The sequence below is a fragment of the Anas platyrhynchos genome, chromosome Z (genome assembly GCF_047663525.1).
Source record: "Anas platyrhynchos isolate ZD024472 breed Pekin duck chromosome Z, IASCAAS_PekinDuck_T2T, whole genome shotgun sequence".
Lineage (NCBI taxonomy): Eukaryota > Metazoa > Chordata > Aves > Anseriformes > Anatidae > Anas > Anas platyrhynchos.
Window position 1 is genome coordinate 19,740,572 of NC_092621.1, and position 20,422 is coordinate 19,760,993.

The window sequence follows — 20,422 nt, forward strand, 5'->3', positions numbered from 1 at the left end:
GACCTAACACCAAGTCCTTGGTCATGCAGTCTGAACTGTGACTGTGTGATGCTGAACTCAGAAACAAATCTTGTACTCATTATTGACACCTCGCTGCAATACACAGTAAAAGCAGCCCCAAAAGCCAACAAAACATTGTTTGGCATTAGAAGGGTGAAAAGAATAAGGAAAAGGGATCATTTTACTAGGTATGTGCACATCAAAAGTGCTGTGTACAGTTCTTCTATCCACACCTCAGGAAGGGTTTAGAGAAGAGCAGCTAAAATGATCAAGCAAAATCATGATCAATAACTTGTAAGAAGATACTAAAATGCTGGATATAATAGGACTTCAACTTGGATAGTAAGAAACTGGAGGACCATGCCTGGACCTTATAGAATCAGAAAAGCCTAATGCAGAACTCTTATTCACTAAATCCCACTGTATTGGGGCTAGGGAGACTCAATGAGATTAGTAAGAGATCGGCTTAAATCAGATGAAAGCAGTTTTCCACACAGTTGGTAGTGAAATGATGAATTTTATGGTGCAGAAGGCTGTAGGAGCAGATGGCATCAGCATATTCAGATATGGATTACACAATTTTATTGGTCTGAAAACATACCAAGAGGTGTAAGAGACACAGAAAGAGGTACGTGCCCTTTAACAACCCAGCTGTGCGTGCTGGGGGAAGGTGAGCAGAGTGGAGCAGGGAGAGCAGCTGTGTTTTGCACGCATGACATGTCCCATCACAAAGCCAGAGGCAGAGAATTGGGCTGGGTGCACCCATGCTCTGAGCTGGTATGGCCTCTTTGGATCATCCCCAGCCATTCGTCTGGCATGTGTCCAGGTCAAGAAAACTGCAGGCAGCACTTGTAAAATGGCAAGATATCCTAAGAAGACTTAGGACTTTGTGCAGCTGGTGAACATAAACTGGCTCCAAACTAGCTTTCACCCCATATGTTAGCTTTTATTAGAAACCTTCAGTCTTCTTTTTATAAACAAAAGCATATTTTTCTTTAAACAGAAAATGTTTGCTTTGTTTCTGAGAATCACAGTTGATGTCTTCTTTTTTAATGAAAATGTTTGTTTTCTAGGAAATTATTATTATTATTATTAATTAATTATATTATATTTATTATAACTTATATAATTATAATTATTTAAATAATAATAATAATAATAATAATAATAATAATAATAATAATAATAATAATAATAATAATAATAATAATAATAATAATAATAATAATAAAATTTGCTTTTATGAGACCCTGTGCTTTAAGAAAAAGCCTTTTGCAGAAAATATTTATTATTGACTGTTGAGGTCACGCTCTAGACTGAAGTGGTTGTTTCCCTCTAATGTGCCAAATCTGAGGACATCTGCTGCTGGGGCAGACATTTTTTGTCACCTGGAATCATCACAGAAAGCTCTGCAGTGCTGAACACCATAGCAGCTTTTCACATCCTGCCTTCACTCAGGCTTGGCGATGAGGGGTTACATTCTGAAAGACCTCGTGTATGCATGTATCTATATCTATTTAAGAAAAAAAAAGCTTAACATCCTTAAATGCACTATTTTCATGAGGTAGTCTTCAAGTGATAGCTTTCAACCAAATGCTGTTCTGCAAATGAAATGAAATGTAATGAAATGAGGAGAGGGAAAATTAAAGACAGAGGAAAACAAAACAACCCCCCATAACAATGCCCCAGGGAACTAAGTGACTGTTCTGCTTATAATGTAATCCACCATGACTGCCTAAGTGGCCAATAAGTTTATCGGTGAAGAAGGAGGCTCTACATTTGACTTCAACATACCACTTTTGGAGAATGACTGCACAGATCAAGCAAGGAACAATTCAATCTTTGGTTCTCAGTAGGACACAGCATGGCCTGAAACACGTTTCATTTTAAAATCTGATTGAATGCACAAACTCATGGCAGTGTTTATCAACAAAACTTTTTTGTTGTTGTTTATTAACCTTATTGCAGTGCATTACTGTTTAATCTATATCTGTGGTACTTGTCAAGAGCAGACTAAACCTAAGTGAGAAGATGTGGCAAAGGTTTACAAGTGACTGACTTCCTATTATAGCTGAGAAAGTGTCATATTTTGGAATGGATAGGAGTGTTAGCCTTGTCTCTAATAGCAAACTGTTTCTCTGATTTAAAAGGTGGAGGCTGGACATTTTCAGAAAACTACCTGTTTTCCTGTTTTCTGTACCACTCTCGATTTTTTGATGTACCAGTACCACTCCTGATTTTATTTCTTTTTTTTTTTTTTTTTTAATTATGGTGAGATGGAAATGTGTTCCCTTCCGTTTTCTCCATCTACATCTCCCTTTAACACTTCTGCACTATGCCACCTCCTCTTGTTGCAGCCCTTGTAACATAACATGAGCTTCTGCCTACCATTTCAACAAGCCCTAGACCATGCGACCTTGAAAGAAGTGTGTTTGCAAGAGTAGAAATGTGGCAGATTCTTCCAACATTATTTCCCTTCTTGCTGTTTTTAACCTTATTTGATCAGAATTGCTTTCTGTTTCCTCATGATTCTAGAAAACAAGAGCTGGCTGAGTGATGCAACCTGTGTCTACCTGGGGATCTATCTGGCCATCTTTCCCTCCTACTGATTTGTTGCTTCTCGCCTTCCCTTCACGTGCATGAGCAGCATGAATGAGGTCAAAATCTCTATTGGTACTGAAATAGAGGGAAAAAAACAACCAAACAACAACAACAAAAAACAATCACACAAAACAAATAAACAAAAAATCCCCAAAATGGTAGCAATGGAAAGAAAAAGATACAGTAGAGCTAGTGAACCTGCGTGTGACTTAATTTAATTCTGATTTAATGTGGCCAGTATGATAGTGATTTCATCCCTGCATGCTCTGTTGGTGCCTGTAGCAATTTTATTTGTTTTGAACTTGTTCCTTGGTGTAGCTCCTGGCTGCAGCTGCTATGGGAGTGAGCACAATCTCCTCCTGCTTCACAGGCTCATTGACATTCACTTGTGCTCTCAGGAACCCAAAACACTTACAGCCAGGTATAAAGTTCCAAATTTTAATTCTTCTTCCTCATTTACCTTTATTTATTTATTTTTTTTTTAAATGGAGCTAATGATCTTTTCAGCTTAATTATGTTCAACATAAAACTGTCTTTCTTCTTGTCAATCAAAGGTGCTCTGATTATCTTAATCATTATTAAGGGATATTAGCATAATTGTACTTTATTAAAATTGAGCCCGCTAGTGTTGCTATCACTAAGGCTGTGTGTATAACTGGGAGAGGAGCAGCTCCAGTGATACAGGCACTGTTTGGAATTTCCCAGATTCAAGGTCATGGAGTGACTGGTTTATGTCACCATATGGCCTGCAGTGTGGGAACGAAGCTGCTGGTATGGCAATACCAAGAGTAACAGAATAAATACCCTATTCTTCTGAAGACAAAGACACCAGAGGAGTTGTGGTCTCTCTCATCCCTTCCCAGAACTTTGCCAGACTCACATGGTCAAGTGCTGATGGGCTAAGGTGGAGCATTGCTCCATTGAACAGAGGCCACTTGGAGCTGTGGGCCACTTCAGGCTCCTTTCATTTTGTGCCCTCAGAGACAGAGCCCTTTGACACTGAGCACACTTTGGTCTCACCTGCTCTAGTGGTGGGAGGCATCAGACAGAACTGAAACAAAAACCACAAGCATGGAGTTACTGCTTTTTCAGGAACAATGTACTGCTACTCCTGTGAAATTCTTGGATGTGGTATTGATTGGATTGATTACAGGCCTGCTGTAATCAATCTGGCTGGGTAGGCCACCTTTTCAGCTGTCTAGATTAGAAGTTTTTTTTGTGGGTAGTCAAAATTAATCTGGTACCTAAGAGCACAAGGAAATTTTTGCTCATTTTGGCCCAGAAGAGACAAAAATTAGGTGTGTCTAATTCTCTTGGATTCTTCTGAAATCAATCCATCATAAAAATTTTTGAAAACAATATCCATCCTAGCAACTAGGTCCACTATCAATTCTTTTTCCTCTTGAAATAAAAATATACATGAATAAATCCTCTTCTCTTATTGGCACAATATCACTACATCTGGAAAAGCAATTTATCAGAGAAATAGTGATGAAGATGTCTGCAGAAAATGTATACTCTGGTTATAAAGGCAGCACAGCTTCTGCAGTTGACTGATCCCCCTACATGCTCCATTAGCAATGAGTTTTAACACAGCAGCTGAGTGATCTGTAGGAATGGTCACCAGATATTAGACATCCCAGGCATTTTTAATACAAATTAGAATAAGCTCATATTGTTTTAACAATTGAAATAACTTCATCTTTAATGGAATTGTGGGTTTTTTTTCAGCACTTAAGTCGTTTACTTCCTACAAGTCACTGGTAAAATATTTGTTGTCTGTGAAACCTAGATTTTTTTTCTTTTTTTTTTTTTTTTTTTTTTTTTTTTTTATGATTGATTGACTACAGTAATTAGAAGAAATTTCCTGTCCAAGTCCCCCAAAGGCCTATTTATTTAAAGGAGGCGGAGATCAAAGCCTCTTTCTGTAACCAACAGGGCATTTGCTGCTGAGCCATTGAAAGAATAGAACTAGTTGAGTGAGATTAAAAACAAGCTATTTTCTGTTTTGTTTGAAAGACTATTCTATGGCTTTTTAGAAATTCTGAAGAAAATTGCCATTATCAGAAGTAGCTTAATTTGTGATTTTTTTTTTTTATTATTCTGAGAATGGTTTTGTTTGTCTTTTTTTCCCACTTTTTTTTTCCACTACTGAAAAAAAAAGAAAAAGAAAAAAAATAGAGAAAAAGATAAAGTCGAAAGGAGAATATTTAAAGCCTGTTATAATCTGGGGGTTACTGGAGACAGAAGGGAGAGAATGTGTGTGTGGAAAGTGAGTTGTAGGGGATGAGGGAAGGAGAAATAACTTGTTCTTTTTCCTTCTCCTATTTTTTCCCCCAAGGTGAGGAAGAAAGAGAGGTTTTCAGAGAACAATTTTCCCTTGTTTTTTAAAACATCCTGTTTTTTTTTTTTTTTTTTTTTTTTTTTTTGTCCACCCATTCACAACCTAAACCATATTACACTTAAAACTGTGAAGTTATGATTTTTTAAAGTCGTTAAAATATCAGTGAAAACAAATGTAAGATTAGTTTATCCATGTAGACCTACTGGAGGAACTGTGGTAAATTTCACATCCTCCATGTTTTCAAATTATGCTGTAGACCGAGAAGACTGAGACTATATGCCTCTTAAGACTTTATTGTGTGAAAAGGCTGCCATTAGGTGGAAGAAATCTTGCTGTCTTTGACTCTTATGGAAACTTTGGTTTTGATGTCAGTGGAGGAATGAGAGAAATGAGGTGGAACAGCTGTTGTAGAAGTTGTGGACTCTAAGGAAGAGGGTTGTAGTTTTAAAGCAGCTTGGGGAGTGCCAACAGTTCAATATTTGCTTATGCTAACCTGTGTGTTTCTGAGTGCCTGGCAGCCAGATGGGCCCTGAAGCAGATGTAAGCACACAAGTGCATTGCGCTTATGTTAGCGAGTGTCATAACATGGCTTGTGCCAGCTGCATGCTGATGTGGGAGCAGAGGCTACACCTGGCCTGCTGAGGTGTACTAATGGGGACAAGGTTATCACTCCAGAAATGTTTAGTTTGCACCAGTTCAACAACTTGCACCAAACAGTTGCAGCAATTTTGAGTTGTGATTACAAGAGATGGCTTAGGCAGTGATCAGAGGTGCCAATATGGGTCTCCTACCTGTTGATGTCTGTAGCTGGAGTTATCGTTACAAATAGTGAAAGCATCTGTGGAGCTGTTGAGGGCAGGGAAGGTCCTTGGATGCAAACAACTTTGTTTGTGCTCTAGATACCAAAGGTCTCCACGTGTTGTTCCACTGGGATTTTCCAGGTGTATAAATGGGCTGCTCACAGGCAGCTCATCTCCTGCAGCAACTGCATGGGAAGAAGACAGGCTGCACTGGGAGAGTAGCCTCTGCCTGCATGGGAAGGGCTTGCAGCAGGGGAGGGGAGTGTTAAAGCAAGCATAAATGTTTTGTCTGGGTATTGGTGGAACAGTGGCCTGTGTGAATGAAATTTGGTCTACTGAGATAGTACAGGTAGGGTGAGTTTTAAAATGAAGCTCCTCTTGTCTCACGAAGTGATTGCATCTGTGTAAGGTGTGTTCAGATTCCTATCTGCCTTATTACATCTCTACTGTATAAAAATTTGGCTGGTGTTATGCATAGCACCAGATAGCTATTTTGTATAGAAAGTGTATCTTGTATTGATGCATCAGTTCCAGAACTCTAGCTGAAAACTGGGCAGAAATAGTGCAACTGTTTATGGTCTCGATGATAGCAGGTCTTACTCCTTCTATGTATTAAACACACTTAGAACATGAATTATTGTTATCTTGTATAATTATTTCCAATTTGTGTCAGGCATCTCTTAATACATTTTTGACATAACATGTTTCTGGTTCTAGTAGCTGGTGATGTACCTGGACCTTTGTAGTAAAATCCTTGGTTAATCAGATCCATTGAAATTGAACTTTGTGATAGTTTCACTTGCTTTTGTTAATTAGTAACACACATGGGGAATTTAAATTTTGCCCTCAAAGAGAGCAGATTCCCTTGAAGAGAGTCAGTTTTAGCCAATGCTGATGCCAAGCATAAATCCTAGATGCATCTCAACTTGTTAGTGGGTTTCAGCTTCCAACTTTGGAAAACAAAACAAAACAATTACCATTTCCATTTTGGGAAAATATTTTTCCACTGTACTACTCTCTAAGTTCAAAATTGTTTGCACAAGTACTTGTGCAAAACTTTTCTTACTTAGATGCTTGTCTAAAGAGAAAATAAAAGGGGCATGCATGGGAAATCTAAACTTAAGTTTTAAGTTTTGTGAACTTGTTTGTATTCACTTTATACTTCCACTGCTCTTTTAACCTCTTTGGAGTTGCTTTGTATTACAATGAAAACAAAGCTATATGTTAAATTCCTAACTTATTGATACACTTTTTTTTTTTTTTTTTCATTTATTGGTTCCCTCAATTTACACATGGCTGAAGAGTCTGTCTGTGAAGCAAATATTAAAAATACTAAAATCACGTGCAATTTTTCTTTTCCTCCTGTGTTTTGAGGTTCTGGTATATTTTATAATTTGTTCTGTTTGGAAAGAGGATGACGTATTCAGGTTATAAAAAGGTGGGAAAGTGCCTTACAATTTATTGGCAGCTAGCAAGGATGTCTAAAGAATGTATGTTAGGAATTGATTTCTTTTCCCTTTGTTCTAAATAAGCTGTTCTGGATAAATAAAGCCAAGAATTTGAAAATCTTGGCTTTTCGTTTCTTTGATTGGTGTAAAATGTTCTTCATAGTTAAGAACTCATGCACCTCTTCATAACTGTGGAGACAATATATAGTGGAAGTCTGAAAAAGAATTAAATTTGGGAAAGCCGAGTCTAATGTCCAGCGTTATTAATACATCTACTGTCTTCTCGCCCTTTGCAAGGAAAGAAAAAGAAAATATAGGGTGTTAAAAATAAAGAAATTGAAGTATAGCAAACATTTAATAACAGGAAGAAATGGAAGAAATGAATCATGCCTCTACCTTCCATTCCCCCCTCCCGCCCCTAACAAAAACAAACAAACAATTTTTTTCTTTAAAATGCATAAAAATATGTTGTTATTGGTAATGCATAATATTCTAATTTAAAACTAACATACTATATCAGTGAAGCAAGTACTATAAGCATTAAAAGCTGGAGCAGAAGGAAAGCCTCAACATCTGCAGGTGTTTCTAGAATGTTCTATGCACTTGATGGAGCTGAGTCTTACTCTATTCTGTGTTTTCATCAGTGATCTAGTTGCAAATATTCACATACTGTAATTAGCAGTGATTTTATGTTAGGAAGATTGTCAGAGTTTTAATCAATGATGAAGACATTGGAGCTTGGAGGGATGCCTCTGCAAAGCAGGCCTATTTACACATACTTTGCTAACACAGTCAAATGCAAACTTTGGTTCAGGACCAGGCACTGAAGTCTGTCTCTTGAATGGGAAATCCAAAGCAGTGAGTCTGGAAAAGCTTTAGGGGCTAGTCCATACCTTGACATTTCTTTTGTTGTGGTAAGGAAGGCTGATGCTGTTAGGAGAACAAAAAAGATGAGGAAGAAAGGGAAAAAGGGGACTAATGCTGCAAGACTCTGTTCTTGGTCTGTGTCCTCCTTAACACTGAAAGAATTTGCAGATGGTGATGACAATGGTTACTAAAGCCATTGCTATGCTGGTGGAACAGCCTGGCAGTGAAAAAGTTGAAATAACTTAGTCTAGTTATCTTAGCAAAAGAGACCTGAGAGGTAATTTATTTGAAATTTATGAGTGTCTCCAAATAATTTTGATTTGCTTCTCTGTTATATGCTTTTGTCACAAAAAGCAAATGCCAGTAGAATAAATGAAGAAGGTGAGAATGGAAGATTTCATTTCTTTAAGACAATATGTTCATTTTTATGAGGTAAGCTTCAGCTAGAAAAAGTTTTACCTTAGTCAGATACCTTATGTTGGGTTCAATACAGGGTGATGGAATGAAATTTTACAGTTGGTGTTTTATAAATGAGCTGCCTAGATCCTTAAGCGTGGTTAACTGGCCTTCTGTTTTATAAATCTAGAAGTTGGAAGGTAAAAGACGGATAGTTCAGTTGTATTCAGTTGCATCTTAGTGTCTCCTTGAGTAAGGCTAAAATGTAGTGCGGACAGCAGGCTCTGTGGACATGTGTGTTCTCCCTTGACTTGCTCTCAAATACTTACTTCAAATAAATATTTGACTATAAAAGGTTCATAAAGCTACAGGCCTGAAATTCCCATTCTCTCAATCCACATAAAAAGTTGATTTGCAGTTGATTGTTAATAAAGTTGCAATGGAGTCAAGTAGAATTAGTCCTGGAATAGATGAGACTTGAGTCTGTTGCTCACTGAGCAAAGTCAACACTGCCTTGGGGAATTCTCCATTCCTTCTTGCCAGTTGAAGGATTCTTCCTCACGTGTTCCTTGCTGCCATGCTTCAGGGGTTGTTCTACACACTAGGGGTGTTTCCTGTTCCTCTTTCCATTGCTCCATCTGCATGGGGTCCTAATACTCCTGTTCTGTAGAAAACATTTAGTACTGACCAGGTCAGTACAGCACTTGAGACCAAGCTAGTTAAACCTGCTGAGAGAGACAAAATGCAATGGCAGGGTACATCACCTTGGGCTTGGTGCAATGGTAACACGGTTACATTACTCTTTTCAGGCTTGGAGCATGGGCAGAGCTGACTTTCGCATCTGACACAGTTTATGTTGTAAACACCCCCGATCCAAACCCAAGCACAGGTGCATGGGCTTGGCTGTCTTTATGGTGAGAAATCAGCAATCAGGTCACTGCTTAAAATTCATCACATCCCTTGTCCTGGACCAGCATGACCATGGGAACATGCTTTGTATGCATACTTAATGGTTAAAGGTTTTATGTCCAAGTGACTGGGAGTTTTGGGCAATAATATACAGCAAAATAAACTGTACTAGATCTTAGAAACATTCTATAATCAGGGATTGCCCAAGACTATAGCCTAAACTGATGCATCACTAATCTTTGTGTTGCTCTTGCGTGACCTTTATTCAGCAAGGATGGGCACCCACATTAAAGATTATCCTGTTGGATAAAATTTAAGTCCCTATTTGGCACAAAACATTTAGTAAGTGGATTCTTGCATGCTCTCAGAAGAAATGTGAGACCCGCAAACCCTTGGCAAATGCTCCAGAAATAAATGTAGAGATCATGTTTTATGTCAGGACTGAGAACTGAAGCTGCATGAGAGAAGAACTTGATTTCCGTGTATTTTTCCCTCATTTTACAGACAGCCAGTTTCATGGCAGAAAGGTCTGGAGTAGCATACTGAAACCTGTTCTGCCTGTCAGCTGAACTGCTATGTTAGTATCTGATTGTTATGTATCAGAGTATATAATAGCTGCCACTCCCACAGAAAATTAGCTTTGCTTGTGTGTTGCCTACGCAAAGGGTATAGTATTTAAGCACAAGAACATAATATATTGCAAGGGACAAAGATTTCTAAGGTCTGGCTCTGCATCTCCTCATTTTACATCTGTGTAATTTGACTGATTTCAGTGTGCTCACACTGGTACAAATGAGATCAGGCCTTCAGTGCAGAATCTACTTGAAATGATGCAGGTTGCTTTTATAATTGTGCTCTTTGGTTGAGCTTTCTCCTTAGATGTGGGTTCCATTGCAAAAATGAGGCTGTGCCTGCACATGCTTTTTATAAGTCGGATGGCTTTGTAATACTGGAAGTCTTAAAATAACTAAGCAACATGATATCCTCACACATTCTTTTCTAAAGCTGACACATCTGTGGTGGGATCACACATTACTTGAATATCATTTATTAGCAGAGCAGGGAATTTTTCTTTGGAAATAATTCCCTCCCTTCCTCCCCCCTCCCCCCCAAAGCTCAGCTCTGAAGAATAGAGATATTAATGTTTTTCCCCATAAAAACATTAAAATGGGAAATACTAGCTCTTTTTCTGCATGGTAGTCTGTGCTGTGAGCACAGCAGATCTCTCAGATCAAGGCAGGTCTCCATACCTGGTGATACACAACCTACATTGCCAAATAGTGCAAACCGTCACAGTCCCTCTCCATGCCCAGGCAACGTAACAACATATGCTAGCTTTATGGCCTAAAAACTTCCTTAATAAAACATCTTAAGGAAAATAACAATATTTTTCTCCTCATTTGTAGAAACTTTTTATTACCCAGAGAAGTGTCTGTAATCCTGTTGGCTGAACAGTTGTAGCAGATGTGTCCTTTCTACTAGGGAACCTTGATTCTTGTAACCAAACCCCTAGATGTGAATGTAACCTGCAACAGGAAAACGTTCTCTGAAGATGTTTTCCTGTGTTCTGGTTCTAATGTATTTCATGTAAATCCCTGCTTGAAAAATAATGTTTTGGTCTGGGTAGACTGGGCTTAAGTTTTCATAGCTACACAGAGAATTTTCCTCTGTTGTCCAGGCTCCATGTGAAGCAATTCTTATGGTGCTACAGAATGTAACTCAGTTTATGGCTGCATGTGGATGGTTTCAGACTACAAGGGTATTTTTGTTCTGATATAAGAACATGCCAGTGATTTATTCTTTTGCGCACATTGAATGACCAACTCAAAATTTGATTACTGTTAGAAATGAACAGTGGAAACAGAGGCAACTAATGGCAAATGAGATCTGTTGTCTACCAACAGCTGCTACTTTCATCTGAGGTTACATGGTGCTCTGTGCTTGCTCATGGCAAAAGTGCTGCCCTGTCTTGTATTAGCAACTGACAATGTGTTCTCAGAACCTGCTGTGACCATGGTGCTTTGTAGTGCTTAAAATTTCTTGCTTTTGAAACTTGTCAGAAAAGAATTAGGAATGCCTTAAAAAAAAAAAAAAAAAAAAAAAAGGTGGGGTGGAAATGAGAAAAGGTCTCAGTGTAATGGCTGTACTTATACAGTAGAGCCCACATAAATAATGAAGTGAAGTTCTACTTTGTGATTGAAGTTTTTGAAGTTCTCCTGTGATTTTGGATAAAGAAATAACTGTAGACAGCTTGAAGGTAAAGATATTTGCTTTGGCCCCAACATTCCTGGAAAACATTTTGGACATAAATTAATGTATTGTTTGCAATGTTTGCCGTGCTACAGCAATCCTAGTTCCTGTAGCAGAAAATACACTATGGGCTTGCAGAAAGGGTTTTGATGGGCATGACACCATATGCTCCCTCACATCCTCTGTGAAGAATTAGTTGTACATTGAATTATACTGGTTTTATACCAACATCTGAGAATACTTTGGAGCTTTTTGCCATGCTTGTAAGCCAGAATTTGCCAGGAGTCTGTAAGATCAAGTCAAATATCAATGTCCTTCTTCCCTAATAGTTGCATAATGTTGGCATCACATATGAGAAATAAGATTTTCCTCCAGTTTATTATGGCTTTTGCTGGACAAACTTCTAAGCACTTTAAAATCCTTCATAAAAGAGCAATTTATCTGGTAAGGAGTGTGTGGTCAGTGTGCCAGCATGAACTACTACTTGCTCACATTGACTGCAATGAAGGCAAACAACTAGGGATGCTATATATCAGAGCAAAAACATAAGCTTGAAATGGAAATTTTAGTTACTTCAAGGGATAAAAGTGTTAAAAGGCTCTAAAGGAAAATGTGTGTCATAAAATTGAGAGACACTTAATTTCTAAGAGTCGGTATAGATGTTGGGAAACAGTACAGAGAATATTTTAAAACTGAGAAGGATGTGATTTACTTCTGTCTGAGGATTTGATAGGCAGAATTTAAAGAGAGGATTCCTTGTCTTTGCAAAATTATGGGATGTTTAAAAAGGAATTGGAAGCTTATTTTCCCCAGAACTTGGGCCTGTCTGTAATCAAGACACAGTTGTACTAGGGAAATAGCTTTTCTGGAAGTGTATTTGAAGGTAAAGAGAAAAGGCTTCTGAGAAATTGTTGGTGTCCCAGGAACCACTAACCTGGCCTGGAAGACTATAGCAGGCCTGGTTTATTTTTGGTGCAACTAAAGGAAACATGCCTTATAGACTATTACCGAGCACTAAACTTGTAAATTAAAGAATAAATAGGGATAGTAACAGAATTGTGACCTCTGCTATAGAATTCATTCATTCTCAGCATTTCCTTTGTGCTTCAGCAGAAACACGGTAATAAATATACCTTTCTTGCTGTCTGCTCATCTAAGTACTGCAGTGTGCTGGGTGACTTCCCCTTGGAGGAGCAACTGAGGGCATGGAGCTAAGCTTTGTCTGTGGTGTGACCTACTCCTACTACATTGTTTTCCAAGAAGCAGTTTTAACTTGTCGTATTTGCCAGAAAATTGACAGCACACTTATTTTTCAAAGACCAAACCCTGGTTAAATGCTAATAAAAGCACTTTCTTTCTCTTTTTAGTGATGTGAGGTGGTGACGTCTCTATGGCACCACTTTTAATGCAATATCATACTCATTCTCTGGTACTGCTGTCTGGCTTTAATTTAGATATGCTGCTTGGATCTGTTTTGCCATAACTGTCTACAGCATATTCCTCTGTGAGTGAATTAGAAATGCATCATCAAAGTCTTAATGAAAATTTAATTTATAAATTCTTACTTTACTCTCAGAATATACAGGAAATGATTGATGTGATTTTTGTCAGTTCTGAGCTTGTGAACAGAAGGTAGACTAGTTCATTTATGAGATGAGCAAGCTGTCAGAGTGGGAACAGGATAATGCTCAGGACAAACCCCAACAACCCCTTAACTCTTTAAATAATGCTTGGGAGCCAAGGGCAGGATTCACCCCTCACCATGGCTTCTTGCCCCAAGGTCAAATGGGTGCACCTGCATGCACTTTTGGGGTACAGAAATGGCCCCATGTCCATGTTTTCATCCCTGCAAATGTTTTTCAAAGCCCTTTGCCTGGTACTTGATGCAGACAGCAGAGCTATTTTGACAACTTCTGGAGGCACGGAGGACATGGCTGGGTGGTTTTCATGGCCTGTGAACCTCTTGGCCCTGGGAAGGGTGTGAGCTCTGTCTGCTGTCTCCTCTATCATGTTGAGTTATTGCGAAGGTTTGAAATTGGTGTCATAACAAATGTACAGGCTTGGGAAAAAGTTTTGAGGTCAGACCCGACAGGAGGAATAATGGCCTTTTCCCAAGACTGTCTCTTTCCCACAGGTGCCTGTAGATAACCATATGATGATGATGATAAGATAATTAAGCTGCTAAAGGCAGGCAGCATTTGAGGATAAATCTGGCAGCTGCTCTGTGAAGTGGCTTTGGTTGAAAGCTGTGTCCTGGTGGGGTGAGCTGCACAAACCATGCTGCAGAGCCAACTACAAACATTTTTTTGGCACAGAGAATGGTGTCAAGTAGGTTGTGGCCTGAGAATTGTTTTATTAAGCAAAGCTGTCAGCGTAGGAGCTTGTTTCTTAGGAAAATCAATTGCCCTAATTCAGGCCATGTACTGAAGATACATTAGTCCCAGAGGGCAGGTTTCTTAGCTGCCCCGCATGCAGTTGGCTGGGAAACAGTGTGTTTGCCAGCAGCTGCTTCTGGGATTTCCTTGCAATCCCTGGCCCTATAGAACATGAGGCCTTTCTTAAATAGGTGTTTTCCACTGGGATAATGTTCTCCCAGAACTTCTGTTATTTGTCCATTGTGATTTAACTAAAGTAATTGCTTCTAATAAGGAATAGCTGAAAACCCAGAGGTTAGTCAACAGTCCACGAGCAGCAAATAACTTGCTGTTAATTCATCAAATGCTGTCCATCAGCAGTTGGTGCCAGTTACCTGAAACACTTCCTGTGACTGAGGAGAAGGAAAAACTAACATTTCATCTTCTGAGCAAATATTCACTTGTTCTAATAGAAGGTGAAAGTAACTCCTTATATTTTCAGGAGTTGCTATGTGCTGTCTTTCAAGGAGTCTAGCAGTCAGATGGGAGCTCACTGTTGAATTAGGATGTAGCTGCTTAATATGACAAAATTACCAGCAGTATAGCTCTGTCTCAAAATTTGTTTAGATGTTGTTTTGGGGCTTCTGGTGAGAGTTTATGATTCTATGTATGAGCATACTTAAATCTCAGAGAAATGATCTTCTTCAAACTGGTAGATTCCTTTAGCACTGCCTTACAAGACCTTTCTACGAGGCATCTACATTTGTGGATTAGCTCTAATTTTAAGTTTGGTCTGTGATTAAAATGAAACATTTATTCTTATTTTGTTGAACTGAAAAACAGGATATTTTTCACATTTTTTTTTAATTATTCAGTGCTATGTTCAGGAACATTTTTAAACAAAATTATTTTTTAAATGAAAAATCAAAGCACTTCTTAATATTTCTGTTCCTTTTTCTCCAGGCTCTTTCAGCCGAAACTAATCAATAAATCATATGCCTGTCTGAAAATAGTTATAGATGTACCCAAATCTACATTTTTAGCCAACAAATTATTCAACCGAAAAATCTTATCCTGCACTCTGTGAGGTAATTCTGCCTTTTTAATTTATTGAAAGAAATCAACACGCCAGTGTAAATGCAGAACAGGCTGTGGAATGTTATTCTGTGCACTTCTGTAGAAGAAACTATTTCCCTTCCAGTCAAAGATCATTTTTCAGAGCTGCATGAGTCTGATAAAACTAGAATTATATAGCTTTGACTTCTATTGTTTCAAAGTATAATTAAATAGAAACGAGTGGGTGCATAAAGCATATTGATGGAATTAGGAGTTCCAAACAAGGTTTTAAAGAACACAAATGTCCAGAGATGCTGCCTGACAGAGCTGCGTGGGACATACATGAATCACCGTGGGAGCAGAGTAGAAAAATCAGCTTCCATCAAGCAACAGCATATTACACTGAGAGGCAGAAGTGGTGCTATTGAAACTTGATCTATTCTATGTGCCAGAGAGCCTCTGAGGATCACAGACTGAAAAAGAAAAAGGTGTTTATGGAAACGGGAAAGATAAGAATCAAAATATGATCTTTGGTTGTCCCTTTATGAGAACAGAAAAGAATCTGGCTTCTGATGACTTTGGTGACATTACTGAGCATGATCACTTTGTAGGTTCCTTGAAATGGTGACATTATCATTGGTGGGAGGTTCTTAACAGAACTTATTATTTATTTTCATTTTTATTTGGTGTTGGAAAGGGTATCAACCAGGACTATGCAGAATTAAGAAAACTGAAGAGAATTTTTTTTTTTTTTTTTTTTTTTATGTTTTTAATAGTTCATGTACATGGGACATTCTGAAATTGTAAACCTAGATTAAATACCTTGCAAGGACATCATTTTGCCCTACCACAAAATTCCCATCATCTTTGGTGAGTGGTTTCTATGGCAGAAAACCTGGACCTGTTCTGGATCTGTTGTTGTGGCATCAGGGTTGGGAGCAGCAGGATTGCCTCTCCCTGTTGTGGAGATGATGGGGCTCCCTTGCAAAGCTGGGTTGGGCAGCTCTCAGCACTGCTGGTCCCCTTCAGCCAGCACACTGGAGCAGAAGCTACAGGTAGGGGTGGTGACAATCCTGGACTGACTAGCGAGAGCTTTTCCTCCTGTCCATTTTGGGTAGAGTTTATGATGATATGTGAGTAGGCAGGGATTATATTTCAACTGCACAAGCTTACTGGGCTATTGTTAAAACTCTGGGGTTTCATATGCAATTGGATTTTGCCAGTATCATTTTTAAAAATCAATTGCATATTTATTCCCTTAAAGAATTAACATCAGTGGATATGACAGCAGTAATTAAGCCTGCAAAATAAATGGGGCAACAGCTTTGGAGAGATGAGATTTCTCCTTCAAAGTTACACAGAAACAGCAACACCAGTGTGAGTAGTGAGTTGGCTGTATTCTGCCAAGCAAGTCCAGTTAGGGCCACAGACACTCTGGGGGTGTTAAACCATCATTTTGCACATTCCATCCTTGTGTAGAACTGAATGAAAAGAACAAAACCTTCTGCTTTCCCTCAGGGAGCTTGTAGAGAAAAGCTTTCCAACTTTTCACCCTTTCCAGCCAGCTGTGTGCTATGTCTTGGTGGCTGATCCCACCTGTTCCTGCTCCTCCTGGGGCTGTGTCACTGCCAGTGCTCTCCTCGGTGCCTGCCAGAGGGTAAGAGCTGCCAAAGGGCAGTACTTAAGATGTGGACTAAACCCCTATTTATCCCTATAGGATTACCCTTAACACCCATCATTTCACCCATCTGATTGAAAAGGCCATCTTTATGTGTGAGGGTCAGGTATGGGCAGATAAGTTGGAACTTGTGAGCTGGCTCTGCTGCTGATAGGAAAATGGAGGACGAGCAGTGGTCTGGACATGTGGTAGAGGGGGACCACAGGAACCTCAGGAGGGGCCACTGGGCATGAAGGGAGACATGCAGTACGTGACTGTGCCCATGGCTAGCTTGGGTGGAAGGTGGCTGGTTTGTTCTCAGTGGAAAACTCTGGGATCATGCTCCTTTCTGCTTGTTTTTAGGCAGGCCATCTTGCTCTGACCTTTTGAGTTGCGGGAGAGGTGTAGGAAGGAAGAGCTTTCTTGTGATAAGAGCAGGATCCTACACTGCATGTTCTGGATCAAAACAGGAAACACTTGCTGGCACCAACCCCATCTCTGTCTGCTTTGCAGCTCCCTGATGCCCGAAGTTTCAACAGTGTGTTCTTGCTTGACCTCCTCCTTTCATGTTGTCATGAAGCTAACATAAGCTTGTTATCATTTAATATTTTGGTCACAAGAGGCATGAAGAACTGCATAATAGATAGAGGGGAGAGGGTTAATACAGAGCTTTCCAATCCTGCTTGGATTTTTGGATTTGCCTTTTTTTTTTTTTTTTTTTTTTCTCCTTATTTTTCTATTTGGTAACTTTTCCTTTTTCTAAGTAGGATGGTGAGGTCAATATCCAAATTTACTTGTGAGCCTAGCTTGGCCAACCCAGTTTGGACCCTAGTATTTTTTCTTCTCAAAACCCCTCATGGTTTGATCCCTGAAAGGAAATGCATTTTGTATGGGGCCATGGGAGGCCTGAGCAGGGGAATCACTCCTTCCCTCAGCCTGCCAGCCCAACCATCCTTCCTTACTGTGGGCACTGACAACATCCACTGGTTTCACCCCTGAACTTGCTGAGGGTACATTGCATTCCACTGCCTAGGTCACAGGTGAGGATGCTCAGTAGCATCAGTCCCAGCAGGCTCTCCTGAGACTGTCATCCCTAGATAGTTGCCAGCTGCACATTGAATTGCTGTGTCCTGAACTTTGATCCTGAGTGCCCCTCTACTTTTCCAGCATACCCTTCATTTCCCTAAGATTGTTTTCAGTTTGAATGTGAGAATACTGTGTGCCAAAAGTCCTGCAAAAGTCCAATTCTACTTTGATATTGCTGCGTTGTATTTTTAAGTACTCTAGTTTGCTATTCTCATAGGCCTCCATTAGAAACATGAGACACAAACATCTCTCTGTGCTAGATGCTTTAATATCTGCAGTGCCTGGAAATGCTAAGCAAGGGATGAAGTTATTCTTATTGCTATCACAGTATGTCCTAGAGTATGGGCTAGGGGAGGTGGGATCCTAGAAGAAAATGCAGAATTGCTAAGACCAGCCATTGTTTTGTGGTGGTGTTTGTGGTTCAGCTGCTGAGTGAAAGAGAAACCATGAAATAGTTATCTTTAACAAAAAAATAAATTAGAGACAATAAAAACAAATCAAGACAAAACAACAACAAAAAGCTCAGTATTGATTTTAAAGGGTTATGAGTGAGCTTTTGCTTAAACTGCCAGATGCTCTGTAAACATCACATTAAATTTTGCATAACTGGAAGGGCAAAGTTTTCAGAAGGATTTGAAGTAGGGAGCCTACCAAATGTGATTAGAAACCTTCAATCACTTTCTGCTTTTGTGCCTACTTATATTGCACCAGCTTTTCTCAGATCATCTCTGGCCACTGCCAGAGGTTTTGGAAGTAAGAAATACTCCTTATCCCAGCATTCCCAGGACAGCTCAGGCTTCAGCATGGCAAAACATGTCTAAATTCAAGTCTGCATTTATGACTGCTGTTTAGGAAGAACGCAGTCCTGGAGTTGAATGTCTCCATATAAACACGTGCTTACAATTATTTACTTTCATGAAACAGACCATTTCTTAATCATTACACATTTTGCAAGCAAAGGTAGCAGCCTCCCGGCACCCACAGGAGAGCTTTATGGCCTTCTTTGTGCTCTTACCAGCAGTATGAGATTTGAATACACTGAGGGGAATGTCCCAGGTGGTGTTTGGAGGTGGTGGCTGGAGGAGACTGTGAGGAACATTGGCCCTTGTGGTGCAGGGGTGAGGGTGCTGCACTGAGGCCTCCCCTTCTCACTGGGCCCCATCTGCTGCCTCACGACACCTGTTCTGTGCTGTCAAAACATGAGTGACAGCTCCTTATTCATCCTGAAAAATTGTTCTTAAGATCCAGCCACAGTCTGCATTCTGTTTTCCGTCACCTTTAGCTGTGTTTTAATCTGCTTCATGTGGGCTGTCCCACATGGGTGACAGATGCCCTCTCAGAGAAAAAAGACATTGACTGCTTCAGTCTCATTAAGTGAGAGGTTTCATTTTGGCTTTGTTTCCCTTTCATGTATGAAGTCACTCTTGCTTTGTTTTCAGTTTGTGTTGGACATTGGTGGGTGCATGATCTTCTCTAGAGATGTCCCTCCTTCTCTCTCTCCCTTCTCTAAACCTGGCTGCCAATACACAGATGGACCCTTCAGTTGCACACTTCCCAGCTTTCGAAAAAGTAGGTGCCTGATCCGAGAACTGCAAAGATATTCCTCATCAAATGTTTGGTGTGCTGTTTGTGTGTACATGACCACAGAGATTTTCTTCCTCATCAAAGAGCTGAATAGCAACCTTTGATATTCCTTGAACAAAAGCAGAGGGCATTTCTGGCAGGCTGAAATGGGATCACACCGGAAGTAAGTAGCCAGTGCTGGTTTGTTGAGAGAAGGGAAGCTCTTGGGTGTTGATGAACACTAACCCCTAGTGCTAGCTCGTAGAAAGCTCACAGCCAGTCGGGTAGGGCTTGGCAAGAACCAGGAGAAAGCTCCAGCAGATAAAACAGGAATTGGTGGCTCCTGTCAGTGTTTCCAGCTGAACTGATGTTTTCTTCACTTTGTGGTAAAAGAAATGGGGCTGAGTGGCAGCTTTCGTTAAGCTATTTCCTGGCAACGTGCAGGATAAGCTTACTTGGAAACAAACATATTTTTTTCTAATCCCTGGCTAAGAAAACTTGACATCTATCCCTACTCGTGACATGATTTCTCCAGCAGGCTTTCCTACACATATTGCAGCCAGACCTGTTACTGTGCATACTGCTGTAAATATAACGTGGTGGTCTGTTTCTGCTTTTCTGTCCTTTTTCTTTCCCCCCCCCCCCGTTTTTCCTTTCTTTAATATATGTCTTGCCTGTCTACAGAGGAGTGCTAAAATGGTGCATGGAGAGAATGGGGTATATATATATTTTTTAACATCTTCTATTTTATTCAGGTCCTTCCTCTCTGAACCCCAGGGAAATCCTTTCTATGCAGACACCTGCCTGCATTTGAGAGGGAGTTTATTTTCTGACAATGACCAGAAAGCACCATGCAACCTAAAAAATATAACCTCTCCTTCACCCTTTTTGTCGACTAAAACACTCTTTTTCACAGACATAACATCAGAAATTGGATTCTACAAGATATAGTTATATAACGTCATTGTGTAGATAAAATGAAAATTCCGTTCTTCTTCCCCTTTAGAAGTTGGGCTAAAACAACAAAATCAATATAAAGTAGAGAAAATGCTTCTCTTTTGCAATTGCATTTTCTCACCATTATGTTAGCC